The 13503-nt window shown below is 41.0% G+C and overlaps 1 long non-coding RNA gene across 2 annotated transcripts in view; it reads left to right on the forward strand.

Moving 5' to 3' along the window:
• Positions 1-13503, forward strand: part of LOC138398916 (uncharacterized) — a 67031-nt gene that overhangs the window by 30324 nt on the left and 23204 nt on the right. For both annotated transcript variants that reach the window (XR_011236065.1, XR_011236064.1), the window contains exon 2: positions 9159-9293. This is a non-coding gene — a long non-coding RNA (uncharacterized lncRNA). The remainder of the gene's footprint in view (positions 1-9158; positions 9294-13503) is intronic.

Genomic DNA, 13503 nt, shown 5'->3' on the forward strand with positions numbered 1-13503 from the left:
TTTCTTTCTATTTTTAGTAGAGACGGGGTCTCACTCTTGCTCAGGCTGGTCTCGAACTCCTGACCTCGAGCGATCCACCCGCCTCGGCCTCCCAGAGTGCTAGGATTACAGGCGTGAGCCACCACGCCCGGCCATTATTTCCTGTTCTTAATCTAATGTACTTTGATGCCAAAATAAATAAATAAACAAAAACCTACCAGGAAGTCTAATTTAAGTACTCTGCTTTGCTAACTGTCCACATTCAGTGCTTGCCACACTGACTGCTTGGAGGTTCTTGGGGAAATGTTGTTGATAGTTATTCTTCTTAAAAAATGGCTGGTTACCGGATCTTATTGTTAAGGACTAACTTTATTTCTCCTCCCCTTATTTTTTCTTTCAGTTAGTTTTATTGTGGTAAAATACATGTAACAAAATTTATTATTTTAATTATTTGAAGTGTACAGTTGAGTGTATTTACATCATCTATAATGCACAGTTCTCACCACCCCACCTCGGTGGCACTGCCGTTTGGTAACCCTGGAGCTCTGCACCCACTAAGCAGGAGCTTGCCCTCCCCTGCCCCGGCCGCCGGCAGCCACCCGCTCATTACTATCTCAGGGTTGGTTGGGGAGAGTATTCAATTGGTGAGTGTTTATTTAGTGTCTATTTAATGGTAAAAATTATTAGCGACATAAAGAATCTTGAAAGCATGGCATGCTTTAAAACACTGACAATATTGCTGGGCAGATAATACATATACGATAATTATATAGGAATGAATGAAAACATGGAATTATAATTGTAGCTTTTAACTATGTAGCTTGTATATGCAAGTTGTAATAAATTATGGGGTACTAATAAGAGACCAAACAGATCAAAGAAAGTAATGCCAGCATTGATAAGAATTTAATTATGATGCCGGGCAGTGGTGCACACCTGTAGTCCCCGTTGCTCCGAAAGATGAGGTGGGAGGATGACTTGAGCCTAGGAGTTCGAGTCCAGCTTGGGCAACATAGTGAGACCCTGTCTCTAAATAAAAAAGAGTTTAATATACGATTAGGAATGTATCACATTTTGTTGGAGAAGAAGGAAATCTTTCAGTAAATCATGCTACTTCAGTTGTTGCCTCTTTGGGAAAACACTGCATATTCTCATTTAATGTCATATAAAAAAGTAATTTTGTGGTTTCCAGCCTGGCATTTCAGGAGCTCCTAAGTCCTCACTCCATCCTAACAACAACTGAAAAGCTGAAGAGTCAAGAAAACCCAACTCTTAGCTCTTTTAGAGGAGTCAGACCACAGGACAAACTGCTGCACCAAAAATGAAGAGACAGGCAGATACAAAGAATCCCAGCTCCTCACAGCAGAGGCCTGCAAGCAGGAACCTCTGCGGGAACCAGTGCTGGGGCTGGAAAACCTGAGCTGTAACTGGAGAGTTGCTGGACATTCTATGTGGACAACTCAGAGTTACAGACTTCAGAGGGCCTGAGTCACAGGGGAGGGCCTCCGTGCATTGCTGAGTTTTACCTCCAGGAGCTCAGCCAGGACCTCACAGTGAATACTGGAGAAAAACCCCGTTGTTCTTCTCACATGAGAAAGGAGAGACGAACCGTTCTGATAGATGCTGGAGCACTCTGTTCTTCACGAGGCCTCCCCTCTAGAGAGGTGATTCTAGCAGAGCCTAACCTACCTAGGGGAAGGGAATACCCAACTCCAGCCCCCTCTATCATTCTACTGGGGGAAAGGGAAACAAACAACTTCAGCCTCCTCCAACCGTCCTGCCCCACCCAAGGGGGGACTGTGAAGCACCGGTGAAGCTCGCAGTGCAGGGCACAGGCTCACCAAAGACTGCAGTCTGATGACAGGGCTGGGAATGCCTCCCTCCCACGACTCCCACTGCATTACTGAAGGCCTGTGTACCCTGGTTCCTTGTACCCAATACATCACGTTTGCCTTTCAACAAAGAAGTGCAAGGCCTACTGAAAGGTAAAAAATAGTTTGAAGGGATTAAACAACCACAAGAATTAGAGTCAGATATGGCAGAAATGTTGGAATAATCAGACCAGGAATTATGAAAGGCCATGACTAAAATGGTAAGGACTTTAAGGCAAAGAATAAGCAACATGTAAGGTTAGATTTGTGATCTAAGCATAGAGGTAGAAATTCTAAGAAGAAACCAAAAAGAAGTGCTAGAGATAAAAAAACACTATAGCAAAATGTACACTGCCTTTCATGGGCTCACAGGACAGGGCTGAGGATAGACTGTCACAGCTTGACGGTTGGAAACTTTCAAAACTGAAAAGCAAAGAGAAAAAAGTTGGGCGTGGGGAAACCCAAACCTAGAATAGAATATTCTAGAACTGTGGGGCAGCTACAAAGGGTGTAACGTATGTGTAATGGGAATGCTGGAAGTGAAGAAAGAAAGGAACAGAAGCAATATTTGAAGCACTAGTGCCTGAGAATTTCACCAAATTAATGTCGACGCCACACCAATGATCCAGGAAGCTCAGAGAACATCAAGCAGAATAAATGTCAAAAATACCTAAGCATATGATATTCAAATGTCAGAAAATTAAAATCCTTTCCTATAAAGGAGCAAAGTTAAGAACTATGTCTTTTTCCTCAGAAACTAAGCAAGAAGAGTGGAGTGAAAATATTGAACGTATTGAAAGAAAAAAAATCCACCCACCTAGAATTCTGTATCCAGCAAAGCTATGTCTTCCATAAAAAGTAAAAATACAGACTTTATAAGACAGACAAAATTGAGGGAATTTCTTGCCAGTTACCTGCCTTATTAGAAATTTTAAAAGAAGTTCTTCAGAGGAAAATTATATAGATTAGAAACCTGGATCTTCCTGAAGAATGGAAGGCCATTCAAGAAGGAATAAGTGGATGCAAAATAAATGATTCTAAAGTTTATATGCAGAGGCAGAAGACCCAGACTAGTCCACATAATTTTGAAGAATAACGAAGTTGGAGGACTGACAGTACCCAATTGCAAGACTCACGGTGATAAAGGGATACATAGCTAGATTTCAGTATAATTTTATTTAATGTTTCTTAAGAGGCAAAGAGAGAAAAGTATGAGTAATGTTAATATATGAAAAATTAACACATAAATGGGAAAATGGTATGAATTGACGAGGAATGAAAAATAATTTAAAATTGCTAGTAGACTTTTGGGGAAAGTTCAGACTTACCGAAGTAACAATGAAATGTACATCCAAAACAAATGGGATTAATTTTTTAATTTTATGTAACATTTGATGCAAATGTTTGAAAATATTTTTATATTCATTTTATGCAACACAATAAAAAAGCAAAAACTTGAACCGATTGCAAGTAAAACTCAGAACCTGTTTGATGGTGTGAATTCGCATGTGGCTTCCCTGCCTCCTCCCTGTCCCCTAGCTGCTCTCCTGCCTGTTGTGTTTATCATTCTCTTGCATTAAAGCAATTTTCACATACATGTATATCCCCAAGCAGATTGTTCAATTTTGCCCATTTTAAAGGTTTTCCTGACTTGCTTTCTCCTTTTCTCTCCTCTTTTCCCTGCTGTTTGCGTAAAGCTGGTGTGGGTGCAAAATATGACGCTGCTGTGACGGAAGGGCTGTGGTGAGCCTGCGTTTGTAGGGTGGAGAGTGTCAGTGTCGCCTGGGGCCTCATTAAAGTTACTCACAAGTTTTCTGTTTTTTTATTTTTGAGAGTCAAAAGCTACTTTTACTGAAAGGAGTCTGTCGTATTCCTCAAATCCATTTGAGCAGAAAAAAGATTGAGGACTATAGCAATGATCTCTGCAAGTCTTCCCGTCTTGGTCTTCCTTTTTGATGTCTCAGTCTTTGATAAAACAGAAATGAAGGCTTACTCTAGGATCTTGTTGTTTACATAACAGCTGAAAAAGTTGAGTTTAAAAATTTTGTATTGCAGATTTAACATGTTGAAACCTGTGCTAGGCACCTTGAAAGACATTAGATGTAAAAATAAATGACATGTCTTGTCTTAGTTGAATTAAAAGAATTCTTTGGAGGAATATGTAGTTATGTGTGCAGGTAATAAATTTGTGAGAGAGATATAAACAAATTACTGTTAGAATAGAAAAGACAATTGAGTTTGATTTAGTTTGGTCAGGGAAGATTGGATTAGAGTAAGTCCTAGAAAGGACAGTTTTTACTAATTAGTAATGGGGCAAGGGAGAACATTCCAGAAGAGAGAACTGCATAAACAAAGGGCTAGAGGTGTGAGGTTTGGGGGCATATTTGGGAATGTGAATAGTACAGTTTAATAGTGATAGAATACACATCCAGGTAAGAAGGGGCCGAAAGTTGGTTTGGCCACATCAACAAGGACCTTAAAGGATCAACTGTCTACACATAGGATCTAATTTTCTTTTTATTGGTGAACACCCAAATTACAATTCTTTTCTTGTATCTAGTCACGTCATTAATCATATTTACTAGATTAGAGAAGGATTTTTGTCTCTTTGCTTATTGCTGTATCCTTAGAGCTTAGAAGAGCTCCTGGTGTTGTCACAGGCGAATGTGAATTATATGTTAAATCAAGGAATAAATTTAGATTTTGTAAGAAGAATGTCAGTGGTTATACTTTAAAGAGATCTTGTTTCAATAGGTCAAGCTGTTTTAGATACTTTTATAGTATGCCCCAAACTTCATTGTATTCACCTCACTTGGATTTGTCTTTCTCTTGCGTTCTTTGTAATGTTCTACTTGGGCTTTTTTTTTTTTTTTTTTTAATACCTGTCATGAATTTAATGTAAATCACAATTCGGAGCCTGTCACAATCTCAAGCCTTAAAGTACTGAATACGTGTACAGTGTGACAACAGTAGGTAACTTGGGGCCCCCATTCGCTGGAGCCAGTCCCACATGGAAAGCGTGTGGCAGGAGTGAAGAACAGAGTGGCAACTGCTTGGTCCCACTGGATCTTTGCTCGTCTTCAGGAAGGACACTCCGGGTTGGGGAGGCCACATCCCGGCCCAGCCAGTGAAATCGTCAGCGTCGTTCCAGTGATTTCTGCTCCTGTGTAAACCAGAGCCCTCGAGGTCTCTGTCCATCCCCGGGTAGGTCCCGGTGGAAGGGGCTAACTGGGTCCCACTGCGGCCCCCCGCGATGGCCCTGCTGACCACCTGCAGGAAGACGCGGGTGTCCCCGTGCCGTGATGCGGAGCTCTCCCGGGCCACGGCCAGCACGGTCGCTGCGGTCCTCCAGGGACACGGAGGCGACCCGGGGCCGCAGAGCAGCCGGCAGCCTCGGGCCTTGGTCGGCCCAGGGTGCTGGGGTCACCACGCGGCTCGACCGCGCATCGCTCGGGTCGGTCAGACGGGCTCGCGCTGGTGGCTCCTTGGCCTTCGTCCCCGGGACTCGGGACTCCGGGTGGGAGAAGCCGAAGCCCCAGCTGGAGCCGCAGCCTCCCGCCTCCTCCGAGGGCCGCCGGGGCCGGGAGCCGCGTCCACTGCGCGGGCGGAAGCTCCGTCCGGCTCCGGTTCTGGGAAGCGAAACGCGCCTCGGGCTGCAGCTCCCGCCGCTCGGCCAGGGCCGCCCGCACCGCGCCAGCGTCCCCTGTCCCCGCCAGGTCGCAGGCGGCCAGGGACAAAACCGCGTCCTTGAGAAGTTTCTGCAGCCCCTGAGCCGAGAGGCTGCTCCCCCAGCCGCGGGCCGACTCCCCGCTTCCACGGCCGCTGGCTCACACGAAGGCAGCGGTGAAAAAGTCGCTCTTCTCCTCCTCCACCTCCTGGCCCTGTCGCTTTTGCTTCCCTACTTGGGCTTCTAGTGCGAATGACCCTCCCCACAGGGCACCTGTATTGCAAGGTGTACCTGCTGTCTGTGTCTCGGTTCAGGCAGAGCCCACAAATCTTTGATTTTAACATTACATCTCTCTTCCTGAGGTGTGTAGCATTGCATCATTCTTTAATCTCGATTTTAATCATTTCTAGAAATATGTGACATCACTTTTAGCGTTTTTGCCACTTGGTTCCCACTGTGTTCTGCTTGTTATATTCTATAAATAGTTGTGTTTCCTATTTTAATATTATTTAGCAATGTTAGCTTTGCTGCTTCATATTTGATAGTTCTGAATAAATTATTTATAATTTTATATATGTGTATTTTGAAAAAACTTACAAGTTTCATTATATATTAGCTATACCTATTTGTATTATTCCTTAGTGTTCTAGAAATTACAATATGCATGCTTAATGTACCATAGTCTCCCATGAATTAATATAATTCATTTACAATATATAATATATAACATTGTAACATGATACCACTTCACAAAAAATGTAAGAGATTTGCAATAGTATCATTCTGTTTATTCCCCCTTTCCCATCTGTTTGCTGTGGTTCTCATCTATTTTACTTCTACATGCATTATAAACCTAATGACACCTACAAATTATTTTAATCTTTGCTTTAAGCAGCCAATTATCTTTTAAAGAAATTAACAAAGGAAAAGATTGGCTCTTATATTTTTCCATATATTTACCATTTTGCAGAAGACATCGCTTTCTGCTTAATTTTTACTGAAGCTAGAATTAATGTCTTGCCATCCAAATTTTCATATTGTGGACAATTTATATGTCATATATTACCATACAATTCATAGTTCCATGCATATGCCATATTTTCTCTACTGGTTTTAGGTTATTTTTTGGCAAGCATCAGTATTTTTTACTTTTTTTTTTTTTTTTTTTTTAGACAGGATCTCATTCAGTCACCTATTCTAAAGTGCAGTGGTGTCATTACAACTCAAAGCAACCTCAAATTTCTGGGCTCATGTGATCCTCCTGCCTCAGCCTCCTGAGTACCTGGCACTACAAGCATGTGCCACCATGCTTGGCTATATTTTTTTTTTCCTAATTTTTATAGAGATGAGGTCTTGCTTTTGCTCGGGCTGGTCTTTTTTTTTTTTTTTTTTTTTTTTTTTTTTGAGACAGAGTCTCACTCTGTTGCCCAGGCTAGAGTGAGTGCCGTGGCGTCAGCCTAGCTCACAGCAACCTCAAACTCCTGAGCTCAAGGGATCCTCCTGTCTCAGCCTCCCGAGTAGCTGGGACTACAGGCATGCACCACCATGCCCGGCTAATTTTTTCTATATATATTTTTTAGCTGTCCATATAATTTCTTTCTATTTTTAGTAGAGATGGGGTCTCGCTCTTGCTCAGGCTGGTCTCGAACTCCTGAGCTCAAACGATCCGCCCACCTCGGCCTCCCAGAGTGCTAGGATTACAGGCGTGAGCCACCGCGCCCGGCCTCGGGCTGGTCTTGAACTGCTGGTCTCAAGCAATCTTCCTGCCTCGGCCTCCCAAAGTGCTAGGTTTACAGGCATAAGCCATCATGCCTGGCCATTATTTATACATTTTTAAATACTTCCTTATGTTTAGCACAGTGCTTTACACAAAGTGGGCAACTATGTATTTTTTCAAGTGTGTAAGAATGACTGAAATTTTGTTGTTGTGTCTGAGTCTTTGTGTAATCTCACAGGGTTAAGTTGTATTATTACAGTTCACCATTAGATGTCACTTTCTAACATATGTTCTTACCACTGAATTCCTACTGTACAGCTTATCAGATCCTGAAAGTTGGCACTCCTCTATGAGTGCACTTAAACTGAGAAGTTTCTGTCTTCTTTCATCTTAAAGTTTCTTTCATCTTAAAGTGATTACTCTAAAACAGAAGTATTTCTTAATTGTAATTTTCATTATGTTTTAGTTTTACATCTAAGTTTGTACAGAACCATCTGATTTTCCTTAAGTTTTCTTTAAATTTGAATACTGGCGTTATTTTTTCTTGGAGCAAAGTCTGTAACTATTATAAGTAAAAGTGTGAAGAAGTAGGATATTCAAGAATACCTTTTAAAACATGTTCAAAATGTATTCTGTCGGTAGTGTAATTCTGAAAACCATCTCATTCTAGGAGCCCCACTGACCCCAGACTGACTGGAAGTGAGTCTTCTCAGGATAAGCTTTGATAGCAGCTGTGGGGTTTACTTGGGTTTGTCAAGGAAAGGGAGAACTTAGGGGGCTGTGAAAAGAAGTGTGGAGGTGGAGAAAGAGGAGATTCACAGGGCTCAGTTGGCAATCACGCAGCACAGTGAAGTGCCGAGAATGAGCTTCCCTCACTCATTCTCTTCCCTTACAGGACAGGAAAGGTCCAGGCAAGGAGATTTTAGGAATCCCAGAAGCTTTAACGTGTACTGTATTTTTAAGGCCTAGATTTTAAACTTAGCATTATAATCTGTAAGATTTAGAGATATATTTCAGTTGTTGCCAAATGCTGGGATTCATGATCTAACACAAAGTTCGTGGTGAAGGTTTCATAGGCTCACTCTGTTCCTAACAGATGAGTCCCTCCAAGCTGAGTCAGGAGAGGCCTCTTTTGTAAAACCCTCAGTCACCAGACACCCAAGCTGTGGCCCCAGGGTTTTCCCCAGTCTTGCCAGGCACAGGTGGAAAATCATCTGGAGGTCGGGTGGCTATTTTCTTCAGTTACTCCAGAATACTGAAATTTGAATAAATAGCAATGTTGTTTCTTAATAATGTAATAAATACCCCTGAAATTAACATCTATTCAAGAATATGATTGTTCCTAATAATTTGTGGCCCTCTGGTATCCTGCTTGCCAGCTTTTCCCATCTTACCCCAGAAGTAACTATTAATACTTTTTGCATTTTCTGTTCATGGTTTTATTTTATAGAAATGCTTCCATTTATCAATATATGCATACAGAATTGGACTTTTTAAGCCATGATTATAATAAACCAAAGTACAAACAATTAGGGCATTTAAATTCCATTTTATATTGATCAAATTACAAACAATGCATTATTGATAAATGAAATTTTGTCTTGTAATATTTCTGTGCATTAGAATAAAACTTAAATTTATTTAATAAAACATGTTGGCATAAGGTAGCCACTTGTCCTCTTTGGGAAAACCTTAACCCTTTCATTTTTAGACTCTCACTTTTTATGAAGTAATGAAGCAAATGGTAACTTGTATGAAGAAGGTGGTGAGGTGGACGGTAGAGAATGAGGCAGAAAGTTGGCAGTGCTACCTGCTACCTTGGTATGATCAGTAGTCAAGAGGCACTGATGATGGTACTCACTTGTGTTGATAATAATTCAATTTGTAATGTTTTTTTCCCTTATGTTTTTATGTCTTACTACAGCTAAAGAAGTAAACAGGTCATGGCACGTTTAACAAAAAGATGACAGGCGGATACAAAAGCTATCCAGCATCTTTGGGCAGCCATTGAGATTATACGGAACCAGAAGCAAATTGCCAACATTGACCGTATTACAAAGTAAGTAAATTTAAACAAACAAACAAACAAATCCCTGTAAAATTTCATGTGAGACCTTGGGGGTAAAGTCCAAAAATACTTTATTATGCTAATCAACACACATTACAAAGGACTGAAGTCACTTACCTTGCAGGAGTATATAGTTAGAAAAACAAATACAGAAACATACACAAGCAACTTGTGTTTATAAAATAAATATTAGATAAGTAAAATATCAGTATGTACTATTTATAATAGTTTTGCAGTTATCAGAATTTTTAACTCTTTAGGTCTTTTATTAAAATGGCTTTTAGTTAATCATTTGCTTTTATGTAGTGAAGCTGTCTAAAAATAGTATACTGTTCGTTACTCATTGTAATACAGGACAAACATGGTATGTGCAGTAAGTAAATAACATCTTGCCTGTGTGCTCACGCTTGTAATCCTAGCACTTTGGGAGGCTGAGGCAGGAGGATATCACCTTAGCCCAGGAGTTGGAGGCTGCAGTGAGCTATGATGATGGCATTGTACTCTAACTGGGGCCACAGAGCCCCTCAAAGACCCTCTTAACAAAACAAAGCAAAATTGCATTAGGTCATAGCCCACTGACAGAATTTTTAATAATTTCATTCTATATTTTAGAAATTATTAAAAAAACCACTCAGTTTTTAAAAAGAAAGTTCCTCCCCACCCTGGTTTCTAATGCTATTTATATTGGTAGACAAAGATTCAGGATACAAAATAAAATCAAACTAATTTATAACTCTTCTATTTACTTGTTATATACTAATTGTAAGGATGTCTTAAAATAAGAACTTGGTTTTATTTTGTTTCTCTGGGTATTTTTAAAGGAATAAAGCCAAATTTATCCTAGCACTCTGGGAGGCCGAGGCAGGCAGATTGTTTGAGCTCAGGAGTTTGAGACCAGCCCGAGCAAGAGCGAGACCCGTCTCTACTAAAAATAGAAAGAAATTATATGGACACCTAAAAATATATACAGAAAAAATTAGCCGGGCCTGGTGGCGCATGCCTGTAGTCCCAGCTACTTTGGAGGCTGAGGCAGGAGAATTGCTTGAGCCCAGGAGTTTGCGGTTGCTGTGAACTAGGCTGACACCACGGCACTCTAGCCTGGGCAACAGAGTGTGAGACTCTGTGTCAAAACAAAACAAAAAAAAGCAAAAGCCAAATTTATCCTTTTAAATGTTTGGAGGTTGGTTTTGTTGTTGTTGTTGTTAATTTAGATAAAATTTCTTTATACCTATATCTCCATATTCTTTAAATGCTATGGGTAAAAATGGAAAATAGATAATTTACAAAAGCTCACTTAAACGGTTTTTTTTTTGGCCTTTGTTAATAAGTAACAAAATTGAATTACATATATGTTTGTCCCTTCCCAGTATTCTGGTGAAGAAGATCATAAAATTACCTGCAAGGGAAGGAACAGAAGATAGAGAAAGGGTTCAGGCTCTGTGTGGCTCTGACTCTACACTAACACTCAGAATACTTTAAAGATGACCATGCACAACTCTTAGCTTCTGTAGGTTAGTGGAAGGAACAAAATAATACTGTATGAAAAATAAGAATAAAAAGTACGTTGTTTTAATTATTATATTTTTAATTAAAGCAAATAATTTGAGGTGTGGTAGCTAAATACAAATTACAGAGAGGTGATGTTGATAATACAAACATTTAAAAAATCTCAAAGACTTAAAAGTAGTATTTTCTTATGGTTGAGACTTTTAACAAAACAGTTTTTGTATATCAAAATTGCTCACAGAAGGCTGCTGAAATGCAATACTGTTCTTTGGATTTGTTTTTAAAAATTAAAATCATGTAAGCTTGACTGAACCACTTCAGTTTTTCAGACTACTCCTTTTTCTCACGTGTGGCATCTTTCTAGATCTCACGTGTAGCATCCTTCTAGAAGCTCTAGGGATGTTCCCTAGGAAGCTGTCAGACTCCCCTAGTGAATGTTGCTGTTAGGTTGTGACCACCTGCTGTGTGGGAGTCAGAGAATTAACCCCGCAGTGCCGGGTGCAGAGGTCTGTTGGATTATCACAGCACCTGTGTGTGCGCAAGTTAAACTGTGGCAAAAGATGCAAAGATTGTTAAACAGGATTGCACACGCCTTCTCCTGTTGTACCGCGGCTTGTCGGTAAGTGTTCCTTTCTCTCCGTGCTTCATCAGTGTAGCCTTAAATGATGCCAAGGGTTATCTTCCTTCATGTTGTGAGATCCATAGCTCCTAAATTAAATATCAATAAATTTGGCCGGGCGCGGTGGCTCACGCCTGTAATCCTAGCACTCTGGGAGGCCGAGGCGGGTGGATCGCTCGAGGTCAGGAGTTCGAGACCAGCCTGAGCAAGAGCGAGACCCCGTCTCTACTAAAAATAGAAAGAAATTATATGGACAACTAAAAAATATATATACAAAAAATTAGCCGGGCATGGTGGCACATGCCTGTAGTCCCAGCTACTTGGGAGGCTGAGGCAGTAGGATCGCTTAAGCCCAGGAGTTTGAGGTTGCTGTGAGCTAGACTGACGCCACGGCACTCACTCTAGCCCGGGCAACAAAGCGAGACTCTGTCTCAATAAATAAATAAATAAATAAATAAATTTATTTTACCTAGTAAATAGTCTTAGTTTTATTAGTGTCATATAAAGATGGACGAAAAGAAAGGAAGAAAACCCGAGGGTAAGTGCTCAGGAGGGGTTCCCCATGTGTCCTCTGCCTTGTCCCCTCTGAGAGCTGTGCGGCATTTCCTCTCATCACAGTGGCTCACGTTCGAGCATTCTGTGCTTCTTTCCCAACATCAGTCACAGTCGTGACTATCTCCCTGCTGGACAGTTGGCTCCAGGGGGGACTGTGCAGAGAACTGCCTGACCCAGTGCCTTTGCTTCTTGCCTGCTGCGCTTGCCTGAGGTCAGTTAGGAAGTGGCATGGGGCGAGGACAGGAAGTCCGATCTTTTGCTGTAAAGCCTGATATACCTATTCTGTACTTTCAAGCCTTGGATTCATTTTAAGTCAAGTTGTTCTGCTTATTTACAGTTAAGTCTGAACATAGAGGTGACTTTTAAACTTTAGAAATGGCTGACGTTACAGAAGGCTGCAGAAGAATTATTGTTAGGATTGCATATGTTGTCATTAAGTTTCACTCTTTATTTTGATTGGTGACTCCATTATAAAAAAAATTGAAAGCTACATAGTTTGTCATGCATTCAAAGTTATGGGGTTTGGTGTGACTGCCTCTTAGGCAGTCCTGCATCCTGCGTCCTAAACATTATCGTTTACTTTGGTATAATGGCTTCGTTCTGCTTGTTTCTGTTCTTTTGATCCGTGGATTTCTCATCCATCTTTTTTGTTGTGGCTTTCATTTGGGATTTATTGATTGGGGAAACTGGGTCATTTGGTTTCTCGCAGTCTGGCTTTCGAGGATCGCAGCACTGTGGTCCAGTTTGACCTGCTGCTCAGTCCTCTGTATTTCATGGAAATTGATGGTTGGTCCAGGGGCTGTGGGTGGGTCGAGGCTGCTGCACAGGCTACGGAGAGTTGTGTTTTCAGGAGGCACATGTGTCAATCGTCTCGTTTTGTGATATATGTAGCTATTGATGCTAGATCCAGTAATTCATTAAGAATTGCAAAATGGTGGTAATCTAATTTTATCTTTCCTTTGCTAACTGGAATGCTTCTGTAAGGACATAGGCTCCCATTATCTGCTATTTGGTCACGCTGTGGTATGGTTCACATGGGAAAAGTAGAAGTGTTTAATTCCTTCTCTTTATGTATTTATCAGTTTTCAAAATAGCATCCTCCAGTGGTAACCAGCTAGGTTTTTTCTTTTAGTTGTCATTTGCAATCCATGGACTTAAATACACTTGAGATACTTGAGTCCGTTTTTGACAAAACCCTTACTGATGCTGAGATTTTCCCATCTCTGACCAGCGGGAGCCTCTGTGTTGGCTCCTGAAGTTCATTGCTGCTTTCTCGGGTGACAAGGTTTAAGGCCCATTTTGTACACATCCTAAACCACTAGTTTCTTCCAGGGGCTCCGGTTTCTTTTAGTTTGAAATTGTATTTCAACAGTACTTTCTGGCCACTCCGTGTTGCTACTGTGTTGTCTCTGTAGGCCTTGGAATGGACAGAGTTAGGAAATCAATAGACTTTTAAAAGATAAAAACACCTCATTAATTCATACTGATATTTTCCATTCAAATTTATGGCTACTGGGTTTT

The sequence above is a fragment of the Eulemur rufifrons genome, chromosome 18 (genome assembly GCF_041146395.1).
Source record: "Eulemur rufifrons isolate Redbay chromosome 18, OSU_ERuf_1, whole genome shotgun sequence".
Lineage (NCBI taxonomy): Eukaryota > Metazoa > Chordata > Mammalia > Primates > Lemuridae > Eulemur > Eulemur rufifrons.